At 37.0% G+C, this 20,903-nt stretch overlaps 1 long non-coding RNA gene across 1 annotated transcript in view; it reads right to left on the bottom strand.

The window, feature by feature from the left end:
* Positions 1-910: 910 nt before the first annotated feature.
* Positions 911-20,903, bottom strand: part of LOC128852045 (uncharacterized) — a 66,608-nt gene continuing 46,615 nt past the window's right edge. Inside the window, exon 3 of the long non-coding RNA XR_008449664.1 lies at positions 911-1,218. This is a non-coding gene — a long non-coding RNA (uncharacterized LOC128852045). The remainder of the gene's footprint in view (positions 1,219-20,903) is intronic.

Raw genomic sequence — 20,903 nt, 5'->3', positions numbered from 1 at the left:
ATTAAGCTACTAATATTACTGGTCTGGTCCATTGAGAAATGACAACTTTGAGATTGTGAATTGGATGTAATCATCTCACCTCATTACTATTTTGGTCATGAAAATAATTTTGTATATTTTCTGTTCTCATTACTATACTTGTCATAAGAGAGAAATAAGAAATTTTTAATAATATCTGATGTACTTTGGTAATTATGGTACCACACTGCACAACTTTGACACTTCCAGCCCTGCACTTGATTTGTTGGCCATTCCACTCCTCCCTGTCAGGTTAATAAAAGCTGTAAATACGGAATCAGCCAGATAATTTGCTATAAAATGCAGCTGACCTATTTTATTTTTGACTGGAGGAGGAAGGGAGGGAGCACGAACATTAAGCTGAACTGTGCTGATACTATTCCACTTTAAGGTATCAGAATTTTGTTGTTCACTGAAGTAAATTATGCACGTGTGTGTGTATATATATGTATAATAAATGTGAAAGATCATCTCTGGATATCAAGTTGATAATCAAATCCAAGGATTAAGCTCTTTCTCTGAAGTAGGCAGATTCCACTAATAAAATCTAAAAAGAATTGCATGGGTTACAATAAATTTAATGTTTTGATGTGTTTGCACACAGAAACATTGTTTCAGTTGATTACAGGGAATCTTGGAGAGCAAAATTTTCATCAAAAGCAAAACAGAAATCAGAAGCTTCAAAAAAGGAAGTTAGATGCTGCTCCAACATCATGCTCCAGTTTCCTCTTCTTGGGCAAAACAACTAAAAAATGGGAACATCAAGTTTTAAAAAAGGCACCTCAAATGTCTGGAGGAACAGCCCAAACCAAAGAACTGTAGCAGTTTAAGTAGACTTAGAAGAAAAAACCCTGTGTCCATGGACAACAGAAACCTACCTTCCTCAGTCCTAGCCCGGCATATCTGCTGTGGCTCTGTACTGCGGCCGTGGTGTGGCTGGTATGTCTGTTCTCTGGCCAGTATCTATTAGTCTTCCTCTTCTTCCTCATGCTCACAGGTGGAAGCCAGTTGCTGCCAGTGCCAAGGTGACAACAGGACTGATCATGCCTTTGTGCTTACGGTTATGAAGCAGGAGCGCAGGAAAGAGTGCACCTCATCACTTTCTCCAAAACCACCTGGAGATCTGTGGTAGGTACCTCTTCCTCCTTTCCAAAGGCTTGTGTTCCATAGGGCACATTATTCACCCTCTTCTTTGTGAGCCTGCGGCAGGGAAAATGACATGAGACACATAGGTTTAGATGTCAGTAGTATTCCAATAATATGCTGCTATACACCACTCATTTTCAGATGTATCGTGATTAAGCCTTTTTGAAATCACGGTCTTTGGTTGCAAATGAAGGGGAAAAAAACTAACACAAAACTGAGAAAGGACCAAAATAATGCTAGATAGAAAAAAAATCTTCAAAAAGATACCTTTTCCTCCAACAACATCAAAAATCTTCTCCTTACTAAAATGATAGAAAGTTATACTTTCCATGATAAAGTATTCTAAAAACATCTTTCATCATCCATACCCTTTTAGAAATGTGTTTCTCCTGGATGAAGGCATAGAAACATTGATTCATACATTTGTACTTCTATGCTCTATTTTCATAATTCTTAGGTAAATCTGAAAGGCTAAATTACAGCACCTGATGGTGCCTGTGTGACTGCCCTCGTTCCCCATCTCTGGGTTTAGTAAGATCATGATGCTTATGCTGAAAACATTCCACTCGCATGCAGTGATGTTCTTACACCAGCTGAAAGCCTTGGCTCAAGTTTTCAAAGCAGTTATGGGATCAAGCTCCAGCTACATCAGAGAATGCATTTTGATCTATAAATCACAGAAACAGTGCTATTTTTCAGGGAACACAGAGAGTGAAGATCACAAAAGCCAGAACAAAGCATGCAAGAGCCAGGGAGAATGCATTTTTTTCTCTAAAGAGATGCAGCTCTGAAGGAATTCTCTGTCTTTCAGAGGGCACCAGATAGAGCAGGTCTGATTGCCTTTCACAAGCATCATATGGCCCCATTTTAAGTGACAGAATATATTTTTTTTGATCTCTAGCTCAATAATCCTCCCAAAAGACCTCACCAAGTTCACTCACAAGCTACAAATTAAAATCCCTCGTCCTCATGAAGTTTTAGACTCAAAAAAGCAAAAGCATCAAAGCCTTCACATATTTCGTGAGTTATGGTAATATATGAAGCCAGATGCTACACTGGAACAGGATGCCCACAAGAAGCAGTGGATGCCTCCTCCCTGGAAGTGTTCAAGGCCAGGTTGGATGGGGCCTTGGGCAGCCTGATCTAGTGGGATGTGTCCCTGCCCATGGCAGGGGACATGGAAGTAGATAATCTTTAAGGTCCCTTCCAACCCAAACTATTCTATGATCAACACCAATGAGAAGAAGTCTCCTTAGAGCCTCGTAACAAAAGAGGCAGTCTTTGAGATAAAAAATAGGTAGTTGTTGGTTAAAAATAACACTAGTGAGCAGAAGAATTGGGTAATACTTATTAACTGTAGAAAAACTCAGATGCTGAGATGCTATTTCTAACATCTATTTGGCACTTAAACAGAAGTATTATTACAGAATTTGACATCACATTGAAATTAATTTTCGTAAGTGGCCCATATGCACTTGCCTAAATGTTAGTGCACATCTTGCCATAGCACTTGGATTTCAAATTAAGCGACAGTTTCATGGTCATATGTGCTTCCATTTTTAATGATTAAATCTCTCTCATATACCAAAATTAATACAGATGTCCCATCAGTCTAGACCTTTCTAACACATTTTCTCTAATTATAAAATGTACAGCTTTGTGTAAATGCCTGTAATGAAAGAGCAAATTCTTTCAAAGAAAATAAGGGGTTATAGAAAAAGCATCAGATAAAAATGATGACTATGATTACTTGCAACCACTGAAACAATTTCGGGACTCCAAGTGGCTAGAAAATCTGATAGCTGAAAGAGTAAATATCACAAATTATTTTTAGAAGATATATTAATAATTTAAAGCTTTCAAACCAAATGAAACAAGTCCTTACAGAAAAAAAACTAGTTCCACTGAAATTTAAAGCAATACTGTCACTGACCTTAATAAAGTCAGTGGGTGTCTAACATGATTCTGCTGTGTGAGGCTTATTATTTTGTCTAGACAAAAGGCAAGATCATATCTGTAAGCCACATAACAGTTTTGTATCTGTTAGGGAACAATAGTACTAAGTAAAAAGATTAGAGATAAATTGCAGCAAAGATTTGGTTTCTTTTGAGGGCACATGAACTACGCAAGAAAGATACGCATCTATCACCTTGCAGAAGCAACTTCCTGTGATTCCACTAACAGACATAATTCTCATGAGTAATACTTTATCTGGCTTCAATGAAAAAAAAAAGTTTTATTTCAAGCAGCTTGGAAATTCAGAATTTTCAGGCTTCGTTGTACTGCTTTTTTAAGTATTCTAAGCAATCAGAAATTCATGAGCAAATTTCCCTTCCAGTCTGGTACACAAAAGCTCTGAGGCAGGTATTAAATACTTCCACTTTCAAGCATTGAAAACAAATTCACAATGTGTTCCATATTTACTAATTCACTAAAGCTTGATGGCCACTGGAAAGCAGATGTTAGGGCTTTCCTGGAAATGTAACCATCTGTGTTAGTTATGAATAAGTAGAGCTCTTCTAATACAAAAATCATTATGAAGGAATGAATAAAAAATACCTTCAAAGAACTTAATAAAAATTAACCTGTTCTAAGTAATGCATTTTTATGGAGGTGATCTGAATGTTAATTCTTTCCAGAATAACTAAGAAAGCCTCAGGCTATATTTCCAGACAGTATATACCAGAAGAAAAATAACAGTTACATAAATATGTGTAGATTATTAGTGGCTGCCAAATAGATTCATTTGATACTTTTATGATCCAACTGTTTCCCATTTAGCCAGCAGACACTGGTATTTTTGTTCTGCGGAGAAAAACATAACAGAACAAATAAAATATCTTATACAGTAAAGCTGTTCTGCCCTTAAGGTACAGAGTTTTTCCATATTGTTTCCATTTGAAAGTTTATTCAGATTATGACCCCCCTGCCGACAGATACCTCTACTCTCTCTCCCTTCCCAACTCTGAAGTCAAATAGTTGGGTCAGTGCTTGTACTTTTACTTTGATTATGTGAAGTCCCTGTGGAAAGATACAGTACATTCTAAAACATCTTTATTTTACGGTCTGCTTTGAGCATACGTATTTGAATGCTTAATTTACAGACATGCTCAGGGAAGTGTTGATGCAAAGAAACCAGCTATTCATACATCACTCAGATCCAAGCCGTACCTCTCAGTAACGTGTGCTCTATAGCATCAGTTAAATAATTTAGAGGAATGTCTTCCCCAAAACATCTGTAAGTAATTTAAATTAAATTTTAAAGGCCATGGCTGACTTTTGCATTACTTTGTACTTCTGCCTCTTCTGTAGTTTGATTTCTGTTATCGGGTTCTACTCACCATGCTGACTACCTGAACAATGGTGTGGATGTTCTCAGAATGCCAGCAAGCACAGCCTCAGACCCGGGAGGATGTGGAGAAGTCCTAGATACACTTTCAGCTGACCAGAAGCTTCATACGGCACCAAATTCAAGCCCCTGTGCCTTGCCTCTCAGTTGTCCTTGTTAGCATGGTCTTGCCATGCTACTGCCCGTGCTCACATGACTTCAATCCGCTTTCAGCAAAAGCAAATCATCTTATACGTGCCTGCCATGTACTTCACAAAGTTCATCCAATCACAGACGTGTCCATAGCAGAAACTAAGTGTGAAGATTTGAATGGATGCTGTATACAGATATGATTCATCAGCTTAAATGACTTTTTGCCTTGGGAGTCAACACAGTTGCAAAGAAGCAACAGCCTCCTCTGTGCAGGAGGAAGAATAAGGGTGATGGAGTTCAGCACGAGCAGCCTCAGTGCAGATGGAGCCACAAGGCTGCAGAAACAGACTTCTCATGTCTATTTACATTACCTGGGCATTAAATGTTATGCCGTACGGCTCTTGCTCCAGCATGTGAGAAACAATATCCTCTGTGAGCTATGAAGCAGAGAATCATAGAATCATAGAAGCACCAGGTTGGAAAGGACCCACTGGATCATCGAGTCCAACCATTCCTAACACTCCCTTAAACCATGTCCCCAGGCACTTCATTCCTTAAACACCTCCAGGGCAGCCTGTTCCAGTGCCCGATGACTCTTTCCGTGAAGAATTTTTTTCTGATGTCCAGCCTGAACCTCCCCTGGTGGAGCTTGAGGCCATTCCCCCTTGTCCTGTCCTCAGTCACTTGGGAGAAGAGCCCAGCTCCCTCCTCTCCACAACCTCCTTTCAGGTAGTTGTAGAGAGTAATAAGGTCTCCCCTCAGCCTCCTCTTCTCCAGGCTAAACATCCAGCTATCAAATAGTATATGTTTTTTTCTTTAAGAGGGGAATATTTTAGTTGTATCCCAGTCCACTTCACAGTACTGCTTTGGACAAGAACAAACAGTGGGGATGAAATATTCAATCCTAACATTGCTGCCAAACACTTTTTACTATTGAAAGACATCCTGATTTATGGTTTTGATTAAGTTAATATTCATATATTGTTCAAAGATGTGCTCAGCACTTTAGAATTGCTCAGCATGCCAGATTAAGAAATTATCAGCGAACCCAAAGATTTTAGTGAGGCTGATGTTTAGCGAGCCAACAGCAATCCCAGTAATGATACCTTAGGGGAGTGAAAAACTTACTCTCTGTGCATCAGGTTTGTAAGTCATTACAGGACATGTTACAGGCCGCTAAGCACAAACAAGGGCTATGTAGGAAATCACAGCAAATGCAGTAGAATTTATGAACAAATTTTGAAATGTCAAGACGTTCTTTCACAAGCTCTTTGATGGACTGGTAAAATGGTTGAAATTTGCTGTGGTTTTAAATGTTCTAATAACTGCAGTATGTCAGGTGGATTTTCACATTTGCCTTAAAGCAGACTTTGGTTTTATGACTTTCCTCAAAACGAGGAAGAATAAAATAAAAGTAAAGAGATACAGTTGACATACTAGTGATGGAAGCACAGAATATCTGAAGCTAATATTGATTTTAGTAGTCCAGTTCCCAGATACTCTATTTCACTGTCCTTTTAAACCCAGAATAAATCCAAATTACCTTGAATATATATTTAACTTAACCCATATTTTTACCTCTATGTATCTCAAATTTAGATTGAAGCTGAAAAGTAGAAATGCAAGATACCATAAAAAAACATGAAACCATCTTGCAAGCTCCCTTCCTTATGAACTCACACTGACTTCAGTGAAATTATTATTGCTATTGATTACTAGAAATTACTATTGCCATCTTCTGGTGCAATTGAAAATTGGAAGTTGTTCTCATTAAAACATGTGTTGAGATTGTTGATGCTATCTAATGCTGGAGATAATACTGTTCCTCTTGAACTGAACATGAAACGTAATAAGTGTGGGTTTTACTACAAAGAAATAGCTGTGTTTCTCCCCAAAGTTTTTTTGTCAACTTGGTATGTTTATAACTCAAGATGGTTCTTGGAAAACAGAAAGAGGGAAACAGTAATGGCAGATAAGGTTGATAAACTTCTGCATTTTAATAAAACAATTCTGGGACAATTTAATGGTTATTGTACTGTGTCTGGTTAAATATCTAAGAATATTCCAAGTTTCTGTACACAATTATTGAGAGAAATTACCATCAACCATGTCTGGGCTTTCAAGGATTTGAACTCCATAACAAGCCAAACAAACACTAGTTTGCACCTTAGATGGATAATAGCCAAATGTCTGGTGCCACGAGCAAACATTTCTGTTTGTAGATTGAAAATAGGAGGAAGATGTTTAGGCACATACAAAATACCCTTGGTTTACTTTTACCCTCAGTATGAAAACAAAAAAAAAGTAGGCCAGCCCACTTAAAGAGTTCACTTGTAGAAATGACTCATAAAGATAGTAAAAGCCACCAATTCAGGAATTAAATGCTTTCACATAAAAGGCTGCTAGAAGTGTAATGCATATTCCAAGGTAAAGGATATTGACACATTTTTAAGTATTTTATGAACATTGCAACACTTCATGTCTGCAATGAATAAGTTTCAGCCTTGAAATAGGTCAATGAATATCTAGTCAGTAAGGAACAAGTCACTAGGGAATTTTGCATTATTTGGTGGCCTTATATCACCATCTAGACTCTTTCACATAAGCACAACTTTCAAGCACCAATGACTTTGTGAAATTTTACCGCCTGCATTTTATACCCACAGTGTTTTCAAATCTGCACATCTGTAAACTAATTATACAGAAGGGAATGAAATGCACTTGCTTACCTGCTTAGGTTCAGTAGACTGATCTCAGACTTTTCAGAGCCTTAATTTGAGGACAAAAAAATAAACACAGAACTTGTCAAGAACCCACTGGGAGCTTTTCCTCTGACTGCAGAGGCACTAAGTGTCTTATACACGTTGCTTTGTTAATAGGTGGTGCTACTTAAAGTCAATTCTTAAATTACTGGAAATAATTTAGCAATAAAGATTTCTACTGGTTCTAAGATTAAATACGTAATACCCTTAAAGAAGTGTGGAGGAATAAAAGGGAAAACAGACAGAAAAATCACATAGGATGATAAACTGATCCCCTTTTTTCTTTCCAGATCAAATACCAGACTAGAAGATAATACAAAATCTAGAGACATTATTATGCTCACCTAACTACTGCACGTAGTGTACAAATGTTGTGGACTCTCTATTGACCCAGAACAAAGATGAAATCTTTCTGAGTTATAGGCAGGGATTGATCCAAACCATTTGCTCAGTAGGAGGTAATCATAAAATATGGAAAGAGGTATCCAACTCCAACTCATTTAAATGAGACCTGCCCAGGTCCTTCACTTCACCTCAGGACATCACCATGAGCTTTGAATGGGACATGGTTTTCCTTTGTCCCACTGACCAATCTAAAGAAGTAAATGAAGGGACCAGCTGAGCCAATCTAAAAGCCTTCCTGGTCCCTAAAGACCATCTTCCTAAAATTTCCTGCTTTTTTCTTCAGCTGAGGATATTGTATTACCAAAAGAAAGTGAGTCAAGCTAGCACATTAGGTTGTGTTCAAAAAACCTGTCTCAGATGGTCCTGATCTGGTCATTCTCCTTCCCTTCTTTGCCTCTTTCCTTGGTGTGCCCCTGAGAAATGCCCCTTTCCATTAGTCTGTTGGCTTTTACACCCTGAAATGCAGAGGGCCTGACTTGTATGGCTGAAACATGTGCCTTAGGGAACTTCAGTCTTCCTTTGAGCAGGAGACATAGCAGTAAATTTCTAGAGAACAAAGTTGAAGTGGGTCTATGCAGAATTATTGGTTGTATGGGTAGAGCCTTGAAACCTGAACTTGATTAATTACAAGACAGATAGCTCTTTTACCCTCCATAAATTATGCATTATCAAGCAGCCACTTAACTAATACACTTGAGTTTCAACAAAACCCCATTAGAACTGAAGAATGGAGCAATTTTTTTTCTGGTCTTCCTTTCTTGAAAACTTCCTCTCTAAGGCTGCTTCTGCATTTTTTCTGCTAGCTGGTTGCATACACTCTTGCATACTTGTTTTCAGGTCTAGTCAAACTAACAGTTAAATCTGATTCTGTCTTACTTATAATTGTAAATTTAAAGAAAAGATAGACAATGGGTTATATCTTTTTAAGGCTATTTCAACCTATTTTAGTTTTATATTCAGTGTCAGAAATCAACTTCATTGCCTGAAGTGCCAGAAAGAAAACGACAAGCTTTATGTAGCTGACGTACTAATATTTACGTTTTCTGTCTTAGTACAGGTCCCTTTGCTATGGCAGATGCTGTCTGGTCCTCTGTGACATGGATAGAATGAAATGTTACCCCTCAACTCTCACACATCCTTCCTTTCATAGTTTAAACCTCTAATCAGCCTATTCAACTTCCTCATTGACCCCCCTGGCCACACAATGTTCTGGGGAACATTCATCCACTGGGAAACAGGGGACTTCCTGAGTACTTAAGATTTTTTTTTTTAAAAGGCATTCATTTTTTATTATTATTGAAGCAAATCAATTACCCTATTTTAAAGTTCTGCTGGATCTGAGTCAACCATTGCTATTGCCTATCATCCGCCAAAGACACAGCAAACAAAAATTTAAAACTCTCACAGATGCCAAATATTTTGGCAGCCATCCACCAGTCTCTAAAAAAAAAAAATATACTTAATTTTTCATAGCAGTCAAGGTTTTCTGAAGTTAATCTATTAAATTCACAATTACTTTCCAATAACAGTAAGCCAATGACTTGAACCCTTAGAACCAGCACCACTGAAGTTGAAGACAGCATTTCTGGGAGGGGTCTTCGAATGTCCTCATCACAGCAAGGGTTCCAGCCTTTGGAGCAAGATTCCACTGAGCTGGATGCCGTAAAAAAAAATAAGAAAAAAAAGGGGGTTCCTTTCAAGGGCTCACCTTAAAAAAGTATTTGATTTTCTGTATTGTGGCCACTTCATTTTCCATGAAAGACAAAAATTGGCCACCTTCCAATACAATTTCCCCATGGTTTTTCAATAGAAATATATATTTCCCAGCGGACGTGTTTTGAGTGCCTTTTTGATTCTGACGCTGCAGGTCATTTTAGGAGACTATTGTTACTTTAGGAGAGTATTGTTACTTTCCTGCTTCTCAGGTTGCCCATGTACAGAAAGGAAAAATGCAATCTCTATTATAAGTACCTTGAGATCCTTTGCTGGAAAGTGTTCCTCATAAGCAGTTACAATTAAAACAAAACAAAACAAAACGCCCAAAAGACAAACAAACAAAAAAAACCAAATTTTTTAAAAATAATAAAACAAAATTTGAACACTTCTGAGAAGGATCTTTTGTTACTTTCCGTTTCCATGTACAAGATATGACAGTAGCAACAGGAACATTTAGTTTGAGAGGGGTTCCCCTACTTGATAAAGTTATTGCCTCTTTCTCTCTCCTCACCTTCCACTACCTTTTCTAATTAAGTTTTAAGAGGTTTGGTCTTCTTCTAATTTATTTATCATTTTTATTTCTTCCGCTGTAATGATCTTTCTTCTGCCATTAACATTTTTTGTGGATGTAGAAGAGCATAGACTAAAGTTATCAGTTTTCAGGTACGTCCCTAAGGTCTGTGAAAAAGATGCACATTTTCCTCATGTCTCTTAGACACCTCAGCTCCATCTTACGTCCATTCATAAAATCAGTGATTTAAAGAAATGAGAGGGACAGGGACTTACCAAAGCTTTAGCCATTTGGAGAGTCTAGGTGGGACTTACCCTTTTATCTTACTTCAATGATCTCTTGCATTAAACAGGTAAAACCGCAACAAAGGTGAGGAAGAAGAGCAAAGACCTTAACTTTGTGCTGTTTTCCTGCTAAGAAATGGTCTGTGCAGCTTTCCAAAAGTCTTTAGGATGCTTAGGACCGGGGACGAAAGAGAGACAGCAGACTGCAGAAATTTGCTAGCTCGCATACATTACCCCCTCAACATCTTCCTACATTTACCCTGGTGGCCACATGTATTTGCCTTGTGTCTCTTCTATTCAGAATGATTACTTCAGGAGACAACAAGCGGAGGACAAGGAAAAACATAGTCATAAAGGCATTTATACTTAAACAAATCAAAGGGGAAAAGCAGAGGCATCTGGGACCTGAAAGACAAGAAATAAGTACATGCTGCTGCATGTTCCTCCTTTCTGTGATGGTGTTGTGGTGGTTTCTCGTGCTACTGAATAATTTTAGATATCAGCCACCTCTTAAACTGCCCATTTAAAGTCTTTGTTTATTAGTGCTCAAAAATCCTAAAAAAATAACTTTTGTGAAGGCTTGAAAATATTTTTACTAAATGGGCTGGCTCTAAGGTTTGAAAATTAATTGGAGAAGGTTTCATCTTTCTAATCACTGCAAGCACTATTTTGTACATGAGAATAAGAAATGAAATCAAATCTGCTGAAGTAACTTATATAATGAAATAAATAAAAGTGAAGTACTAAGCAAATATAGCCTGTGTATTCTTTATAAAATGAAAATTCACCATAATAAATTTAGACTATGATTAGTTTATAAAACATCAGGTGGAATGTGGATTTTTTCCAACGGTTGTTTCTATCACTCTAAAAATAACTCTTTTTCACAAGATTTTCTGGTTCTTTTTCCTAAAAGTCCTATAATCTTTATCATAAATGATGTTACATTCAAAAAATTCTTAACAAGAGAAGGAGAATAATTTTCTGTATTGTTATGTTGCTAAAAACAAGATACAATTTTTATCAAAGAAAATATGACACATAGGAAGTCAGCTACATTTGCAATAATCCTAGTTTCTAATTCGTGCACAGAAGCCTTGTTAGTTTGCTTGGGGACAGATGGGAGGGAGCAGGCGGGGGGGGGCAATTTTTTTCATGTGAACAAATGTAATATTAATCCTAAGAAGCCTTATACTAAATTCTGTGAAAAGAAGATTGCTTTCTTTAGGGTTTTGGTGATACACTTGTATTTGGAATGTTATCCAACTTGTGGTATTGGAAAATTGTAATATTATTTAAAGTAGGCTTATAAACAGACATGAATCCTTTTTATACATATGCTTTGCAAAACAGAAAAAAAAATATGGGATTTTGTGCAGAGAAAAAAAGAAAAAGAAAATTTCCTAGCCATGTTGTCACCGTAGATGCTATCTCCCACGAAGAAATATAGTATACTATATATATAATATATAAATATAATTAAAAAATATAATATGATATATAAATATATATAATAGAATAGAATACTTTTATTAGGCAATATTTATTCAGTAAGGTAAAACCTGTAAATAAAACACATTGATAGATCCACTTCAGAAATAAATATTGACAGCTAATAAGTACCTGGCATCATGAGAAGTAGAACTGAGACAGCAATAATCAGATGAAACTGCAGCAAGAAAAAATGAACCACAAGAGAAGACAACAAACACAGTGAGTTAATAGTCACTATAATAATTAACAAGCACACGGCAAAAATGAGAAAGGAAGAGAGTTTGTTGCAATATGAAACAAGTACAGATGTTTCAAGGCTGACAACACCAAGTGTGTCTTCAGTGGGAATAAGATTTGTGTGTGCTTCCTGGCAAATTTCTCATCACTCGGAGTCCATATTTTTGTCTTGTGGGCCTATTTCCACAACCATAATCATTTTAAGAGCTGGAGGTATTTTTCATTGAAAAAAACAATTTCTCATGATATGACAGATTCTCCAAACAAAGACTGTCTGTGTTTGCGGTTGTGTTGCTATGCCTTTCCCACCACAGCCTCAGAAACTGGGACAACCTGTTTGCTGGCTAAAGAGGAAAAAAAAAAACCCACAAACCAGTATTTTTTCACATGCATTACTCCTGTAGAACAAACGCTTCTAAAGTGGATGAACCAGTTTCTTTCCTTTCTTATGCATAATATTCTCTGAGCTGCATGTAAATCTTCATTAACAGTGATTACTATCAGCAAAGGGTAAATCCACTACCAGATCCCAGGCTTTATAGTCTACCATCACCTTCTGCTTCTGTGGTATTTAAAACCTACCACCCCTAAAGCACAATTGGCAGTGTAGTTTAATTCGCCCTTTCCAAAAGGAAGCTATTGGTTTGCTCCAACTTGTTTCATACACTACAAAGAGTAAACCCTAGGCCATTCTCTCCTGGTTACCACAACGTGATAGCATGCATTTATGGTGGGTCATGTAGCTATCTAATTGCATCTTGTAAGCACGAATCTAAATGAAATGTTTCTGTTTGTAGATAGCACACTTTGAACAATGAAAATACCAGATGATCATTCACCAAGCTGGTATTACATTGAAACTTCTTAATAACAAGCAAACTCACGCTGACAAGTGCAGTGCAATAATGTTGTGTTGTCCACCATAATTAGGAGCTTGTGATAAATCTGATGTTCTCTTTGTATAACTATCCCTTTTAAACGTACTTGCTTTTGGTTTAAGATTAAGTTTTCTTTAGAAATCATTAGTCATCGTGTTCAGACAAGGAAAACAGCTACCATAAACAGAAAAACACGTTAACTTTTCCATGTAGTTATGAAATGCAGTGGATCACACTAAGAGAACATATCGAAGAAAATACGTAACAATTAAAAGCACACATTTCCTAGTGAAAAAAAAAAGACTTTTAAATCCTTTTAAGATAAAGGATTTTGTAAAGGGTTGACACCCTCTTCTTACTATAGACACTGAATAATTTGGTAAATTACTCAAACAATTTGTAGAGATATTTGTAGACTGTGAAAGATATTCCACTCCACCAGGAAGCATCAGACATTTTGATCTACATTCTGTCATGCCAATTCACCTGGGAAACATTCCTGGGAATCATCAGTATGAGTTTAGTGGGTGCCGTTAGGCATAACCCAGAAAGTGTATCATCATCAGGCCTTAGGATGGCTTTTAGGAAGTACTGTTAGCCATATACATGTTTGTGGTAAGAATAAAGTTGTTGAAAATATATTGAGGAGATACTCTCAAGCTATAAAATTTTAATTTAAAAAAAAAAAATAAAAGACAGATAGAAAGAAAAGAAAATGAGAACAATATAAAAATGTTCTATATACCAAATCTACAAAAGCTGAAGAATCTGGCTTGTGAGGGAGACACAAATCCCTAGTCTGTTGGGATCCAATCTTTGTAGACTCAATTTTCATGCTGGATTAACTCCTGATGATGACTTCAAAAGGACCAGGTTTTCACCCTCAGTGTTCAAAGCAAAACTAAAAAGAAAAAAGCCCACACAAGACTCCCCAACCTGGTTTTGATGTGGAATATGCTGCACAGGATGACTGGGACTCACTGAGCATCCCTGATCCTCTAATCTACATTGTTCAAGAAAAGGGCTTTGAAATGCATTTTGTGGTGTAGAATTGTTTTGTGGTGTAGATGATTATGTAAGCTGATATAACCTTTTATATAATTAAACGTGTAATCATCAGATTCTGTACAAGGAAAATATAGCCAAATGTGTGGGATAAAGTCTTATTTACAGCATCACATAGATATGCAAAGATATGTCTGAAGTGTACCCTATGTTATTCAAGTTTACGCAGCTTCAGGGATAACTTAGCTATGTATGTTTTTATGCTTAAAATTTTCATCCTACAGCTTTTGTGTACTTCATTATTTCTGTGTTTTAATTTTCTTGTCATGTTTAAAGTAAAATATGAAGCTCAGCTTGATGTACAAGTCCAAACATGGAACAGGTGCATCCTTATGTTTTGACCAAGAAACATTAGGCATTGTAACAAAAGCTGACTAAAATCTTTTCAAAATAGAGTGCTTGTTACAGGGGAGCAAATTAGAACAACAAACAATCACATTTTCTATTTTGCAGAAAAGCAGAGGTGGTAATGATTCTTCTAATGGTAATACGATAATTGTCATGTAATGTTATAATCTCTTTGCTTGAAGGTGCTTTTTATTTTCATTTTTATCACCTTTTCTGAAAGGCTACATAAGCTATAAATTAAATATTATACAAAGTTTCGGTGAACAGACTGTGAATGTTGCCTGAACTCAGCACTGAGCCAGGCAATAGAAAGTTAATTTCATGTCAGGAGCACATCACTGAAGATTCTAACCAGAAATTAAATGGATACCCAAGGATGAAAGGTGATGATAACCTTGAAGATTAAATGAAGAAATGTTTCAGAGTACAGTTCCACGTTTTCCAATGAAATGACAAAGTTATTTCCACTTTGGAAAGTGTTTTCAACAAGCTCCGCATTTGAGGTTAATGTCTATGTCTAAAGTGCAAGCATTATGGAATAAGAGAAAAGCTGGTTCAGGAAAATACAGACCAAATGAGGAAAAAGGAGTGGTTTTCAATGGGTCCATATATCAGTAAATAATAATGAACCATAAGCACCATTTTTTTCATTGGGGTATCACCTTTGTCTTTTCCAAAGAAAATTAACAGGAGCAAAATTTACTTAGACCATGCTCAACAACGGGTTGCTGCCAGTGGTGTATTTACCATTTTGTAACCACAGGGGACATTTCATACATATGTAATTTTGGAGAAATTTGTGCTGAACTAAACCTCACCCACATTTTTTCCTGTTGCTGGTTTACTCTCCTCATCACCCTAAGGTGAAGCTGAAACATCCAGGAGTATAAACAGGTACAGAAGAGCATTCCTACATACAGGACTATTTTACGTATGTGATTTTTTTATGGAGTCAAACATGCAAAGCTCCAAGCCCTGCTGCTGGCCCTCTCTCACCCAACAGCCCATACTATGGCTGTTCAGATGCATCTTCACCAAAATGATGGTGTGCATAGAAAATACATCTCTGCTCAGAACATGTGCAATAAAATAAATTGTTCTGGATTCATCTTGATAACATTTCTGAAGCTCTCCCAGACCTTTGCACTCAAATGGTTACGCATCTGCACTCAGCTTAAACACTGGAAGCTACAGGCAGAGCAATATGCCTCCCAACCTCCATGACTCTACTCAACAGCATGCAGATATGCTGCTAAGAGCTTCCTTTTAAATGGCTTATGCTTAGGTGTGAGAGAGAGGAAGAGTTTTGGAGCTGGGACATAGCTGTAGAAAAGGGAAAAGCAGAACACATGAAATGGGGGTTTGAGTATGAGCATAATGCTGAAGAACTGAACTAAAATATTGGTAAGATTATTGCTATGATAAATCAGTTTTCATGCATTTAACTCTCTTTTCAAGCCAGTATAAAACTTACCAGACATATGCCCTACAAATGAAGCAATTCTTCTGTATCAGGGTTATATACTTCATCCACAGACCCTGACAGAGCTAAGTAGACAGACTCATTGCCCCCTTGTGAGGCAGAGCCTCTCAGTAAATTAACTGCAACAACACTCAGATTCTTACTTATTGGGTTGAAGCCCATCTACAAATGCACAGAAGGAAATGCACGAACCCACAGCGCAACCCAGCACTCCCGTGTCTGTGTGGGTGGCTGTGGGCCACATACTCATGCTTTTCTCAAGCCCAGTGAGGAGGTGGCACCAAGAGAGACAGCCAACCTCATATGGAAGCTGCTTAAGATGGTCACCATCATAGCGTTCCTCTTGGCATGAGGGATTGCCTGGTGAGTGAAGGTAGAGAACGATAGTGGAGATAAATGGCCTCCTCCATCTGAGAGCAAAATCCAGCACTTCCCTGCCTCTCTCAGTGCAGGAAGAAGAGGGAATGCTCGAAACTGTGCTTAATGAAGGCAAAAGGCAATGTGTTTTCACTCAATGCATGCCTGCAGAAGCCCACTGCTACATGGATATGTGGGCATTTAAGTGACCAAGGGGTATAGGAGAGAATATGCACACGCAGACAGGTGCCTTGGTGGCCACTGGAGGGGTTGGCTCAACTATGACTTCTGTGCAGAGATGTCCCTGAACTGCTCTTTGCCACCACATAGCAGGTGAGAGGGAATAGACTAGAAATAAACAGAAAAGGACCGTACAAAGGAAAAAAGATCACTTTTTATACACTTTCTTCTTTTTTTTTTTTTTTTCCCTTAATTGTTTGTGTCTATCCATTGGGAAACATGAAAATCGGTCTACACTGGTCCATCTTCTGACCTGGTATGGGAGATTGTTATGTACTTCTTTACAAAAGTATGATGCTCTATCACAAATCACTCTCTCTGTTGTCAGCGAGGAACTACACTGCAACCCAGAATTACTATTCACACACACTAAAGTTTGAACGCTCTCATATAGTATGTTTGATTAGACTAATTTTAAGTAACCATTTATGTAAGAAAACTTATCCATCAAGTCAGCTAGCATTCAACCTTATCGATAAAAATGTACCAATAGGAAATTAAAAGTATGACCTAAAAAAGAATTAGCACTGCTCCTAAATTCATTGTAACATTGTTTAATGAATCTTACATGTGGATATAGGAGCACTCTGAGCAACTGCATCACAGTTTCAGCACATAAGAAATTGAGTCCTAAATTCTTGCTGCGTCTTCTCCCTGTGATGCCTCAGTGTACACTTTGCATGAGAAAGAGCTCATTATGCCCCACATGATCCCAAATGCCCAGCAGAGATAACAGTCTAAATCATTTGTTCTCTTTAAAATAATTTATTCATAGGTAGGAATATGAAAATGTGCCCTTTATGAAGTTTATCTGTATCTATAGCAAACAACTTAAATTAATTCTTCATCTTCAGGACTGGGAAAGTTTGACTAAGGCATTAGGGATTTTTTATTAACCTCCATTAATTCAGTAGTCTTACCACTTTGATAACAAATAAAAACGGATGGCTAGGAAGTTTCTTCCTATTAAAAGGTATGAGCGAGTACAATATAAACATGCCCTACACATCTCAAGATATATTACGTATTCTAATATAACTCCAGGGTTAATAAGGATGTGTGTGAAGTTTATTAGTCTGGTGACTAGTGATCACATATAGTACATCATTTCTGTGGTAGGAGAAACACACAATGGCTGTACTTAATTTTCCTCACAGTTCTGATGGGGTTTTTTTGGCATTTTTGCAGAATCCTGAGATACTTCACTGCAATTTAATTTTAATTATATTGGTAAATAGGAGGATTAAAGTCTTGGGGTTTTCTTATAATCTTCAACGAATTGCCTAGAAATCTACAAATATTACATATTACTATAGGAAAAAATATTTAAATCTGAGTGTTTTACAAATCTCTGCCACCCCCTTGTACTCATTTTCATTTCAGACAGAGTTAATATTCCTTTAATCTATTTTTAAGTGTGTCTCGACTGCTTAGAATCTGTCCTTACCTACTTTGATTTAAAACAAAAATTCCACTCCAAACTTTTAGCAGTTTTAAGTTCACATGCTTTCAGGACCAACCCATATTTAGCCCATGAGAAATAAGTTAAAATAGTCTAGAATCTGACCACATAAACTTTTAAAACTGAGAAATAGCACATAAAAGAACTATTTAACATAACACAATGAATTAAGGGGGACGATGAAAATACATCAGATGATGTAAAGAAAACGGGTACAGTATGCTACTAGAATTATGACATTGAAAAAAGCATGCACACAGTGTTCTACCATTTAAAAGCTAAGTCAAGATAAGCCTGCTTTGTGTGTCATAGAATGAATAGACTATATTAATATACAATCCATATTTTAAAATTACCTCTAAAATAAAAAGAATAATTCTTTAACTCCCTGCACAAACCAAACTCCTTTATCTGCACAGTAAAACCAGAGTACAGAGTCAGTTAAAAAATAAAGCTTCTTAGCTTAGATAAAAATTCAATGAAGAAAAATCATCTCTCGTGATGAAATACTGAAAATGAACTATTGTAGGTGCTTTTGCTCCTTGCTAGAATGTTAATTATGAAAGTATAATTTAATTTTGGGAGATCTGTTACATTTCAAAACCTAATGTGAGTTCATCAAACATGAAGACTTCCAAATATTAGGTACTAAATTAAAGCTCAACCCCTTCTTCTGTACCGGTTTTCTGCAGACATCCAATTTTCAATAACTTTTACCCTCATGCATATATATGTTTGCCTATACGTTTCAATAGGCCTTTGGGGGAAGGGTATTTCTATGGTGAAATAGTCAACATTATAGCAATTATTAAACAGGACTTAGCTGAATTTGAATGCAATAATCAGGTAACTTGCATTTTCTGACTACCTGCTATTATTCTCTATGAAAACTACCCTAGGGTCGCTAGTCCCGCCACTTATTCAAAGGAGACAGACAGACCAAGGAGCCTGGTGTTTCATTGCTGTGGATGTTTCCTTATGTCTGTAAATCCAAAGTTCTCAGCCAAAGCTATCAAGGACGCAAAGAGCTATAACAGATGTAAACAACCCGACTCCTTTGCATCAAGAAAAGACCGTGATACAAATAGCCGCAATGGCTCATTCATTCAAATCATGTGTGTTTACACCACACTTGGACCGGTCAAAAAGGTCGGCTGATGTACTCATTCCCTCCAAGGCAGAAGTAAGCAAGAACTCTGTTGCTTTTACAACAACAACCAACTTATTCTGTTTTTCATAGAGAATCTGAACTTATTACCTCGTATTTTCTAAACTGAGTATACAGAGAGTTCTCAAAAAAAAATAAAAATCCACATTTTAAGTTAATTGAGAGGGGGTTTCCCTCGTCCTTTTTTCCCCCCTTCGGCCGTCTTTTTCTGCCCCTTTCTTTTTGACATTGGAAAAGGAATGCAAAGAAAATACCTCAAACTGAATAAGTTAAAACTGCATTTTCTTCAAAAAATATAATAATTTCCCTCCAAATCTCTCTCTTATAAAGGAATAAGAAATGTCTCTCATTTAATAAACCATAAGCAAAACTAGTTCTAAGAATCATACATTGTTTAAATATTATTTCCATAAACAAGATCTTTCCCTAAACATGTAAAATAAAAGGTACTCTGTGAAATAAGATAGTTAATTCCTTTATTGATAAGAATATAGGACTAAATCTAGGAGATTATTTCTGATTTACTGAGAGGCATTAAGATACTGCTGTGATCAGAGAACTGAGAATAATGGACCAGAGGAAAATACTACAGCTAGCGGTGGGAATGGCACCTATCACAGCCAGTATTCATGGCTCACTGGAAAAGTGAAAACAGCCTAATTATATATTTATATTCACATCTATACATTATTCCACCAGAAAGCTCCAGAGGAAGTGTTAGACTTCAAGACTGATTGCAAGCAAATTTTCGGACTTTAAATGGTTTCATTACCTTTTGGCCACCAAAGGACTGCTGTTGTAAATTGAGACCATGTTAATAATTGCCTCTTATATTGTGATGACCAGAATGTCTAAAAAACCATTTGAAACCATTACATTTTGGATTCTCAATTCAATTTCATTGAAATATCAATTGATTTTAATTACGAACTTTTATCCTTTTGCAAAATACTGGTTTTAAAAAGCCCCTTAGATTTTATTTTTTTGCGTGGCAAAACTCAAATGTGTTGATTACTGAGTCAATTACCATCTCAAATGTGTTACAGTAAAACCTTCACTTTCTGATTTTTCTTGATGCTATGAAGAACAGCTTAAAACTAAAGAGTGTGGGGGGAAAAAGTGGATTTTATTTTTGGTTTTGATGTAAAAAGTGACAGACCTGATCTATTACATTTGACAGTTTATATCCTCATAGCCCGAGCTGAAAACCTGGTTAGGATTGAATAGATTTATCTGGATTCTCCAGACTCGTCTTTACCTTGGTAATATCAGTCTGTGACAATAAGGGAAGTTTCTCTTTCAAAACACAGAGCAACTGTGGCCAACGCCTTTCTCTTTACCACTGTTGGCAGAAATATTCTTAATTTGATATCATAGAGCTATCTCCAAAAGAGGATGGGTTGAAAACAAGCCAAGAACTGAAAGGGTGTCCCTCTTCAAGCTAGCTGTCACCCACCCAAGAGCCAGTGCTCCAGCCCAAAGGGATCTGTCTGAGTTAGCAGCACCAGCCCAAATATAACAACAATACTTCTGCACCAAACCTCAACACCCTTGTAGCACTACAGACCATCACTCTGGACCACTGCTCTGCGGCTGTAACAATCTAAAGACAGTGCTGCACATCACCATGGCATTACTATGGGTACTACTTAGCGTTCACAGTTAGATCCTTCCAGGAAGAAGTGAGTCAGAGGTGGGCAGGAGGCAACACCACGTCCCAAGAGCTTTGCCAACTATTGAAACTCTCAGCTCCTCCAGTGAAATCTTGCCATCAAGTACATCTGTGTGTACTTGAGCACATATTTCATTTCAAGTTTAAGAAGCACTTGGGTAATGGTATTTAATATT

This window comes from Cuculus canorus, chromosome 4 (genome assembly GCF_017976375.1).
Source record: "Cuculus canorus isolate bCucCan1 chromosome 4, bCucCan1.pri, whole genome shotgun sequence".
NCBI classification, from domain to species: Eukaryota; Metazoa; Chordata; class Aves; order Cuculiformes; family Cuculidae; genus Cuculus; species Cuculus canorus.
The sequence above is the reverse complement of the archived record's forward strand: the minus strand, read 5'-3'. Positions and strand labels throughout refer to the sequence as shown.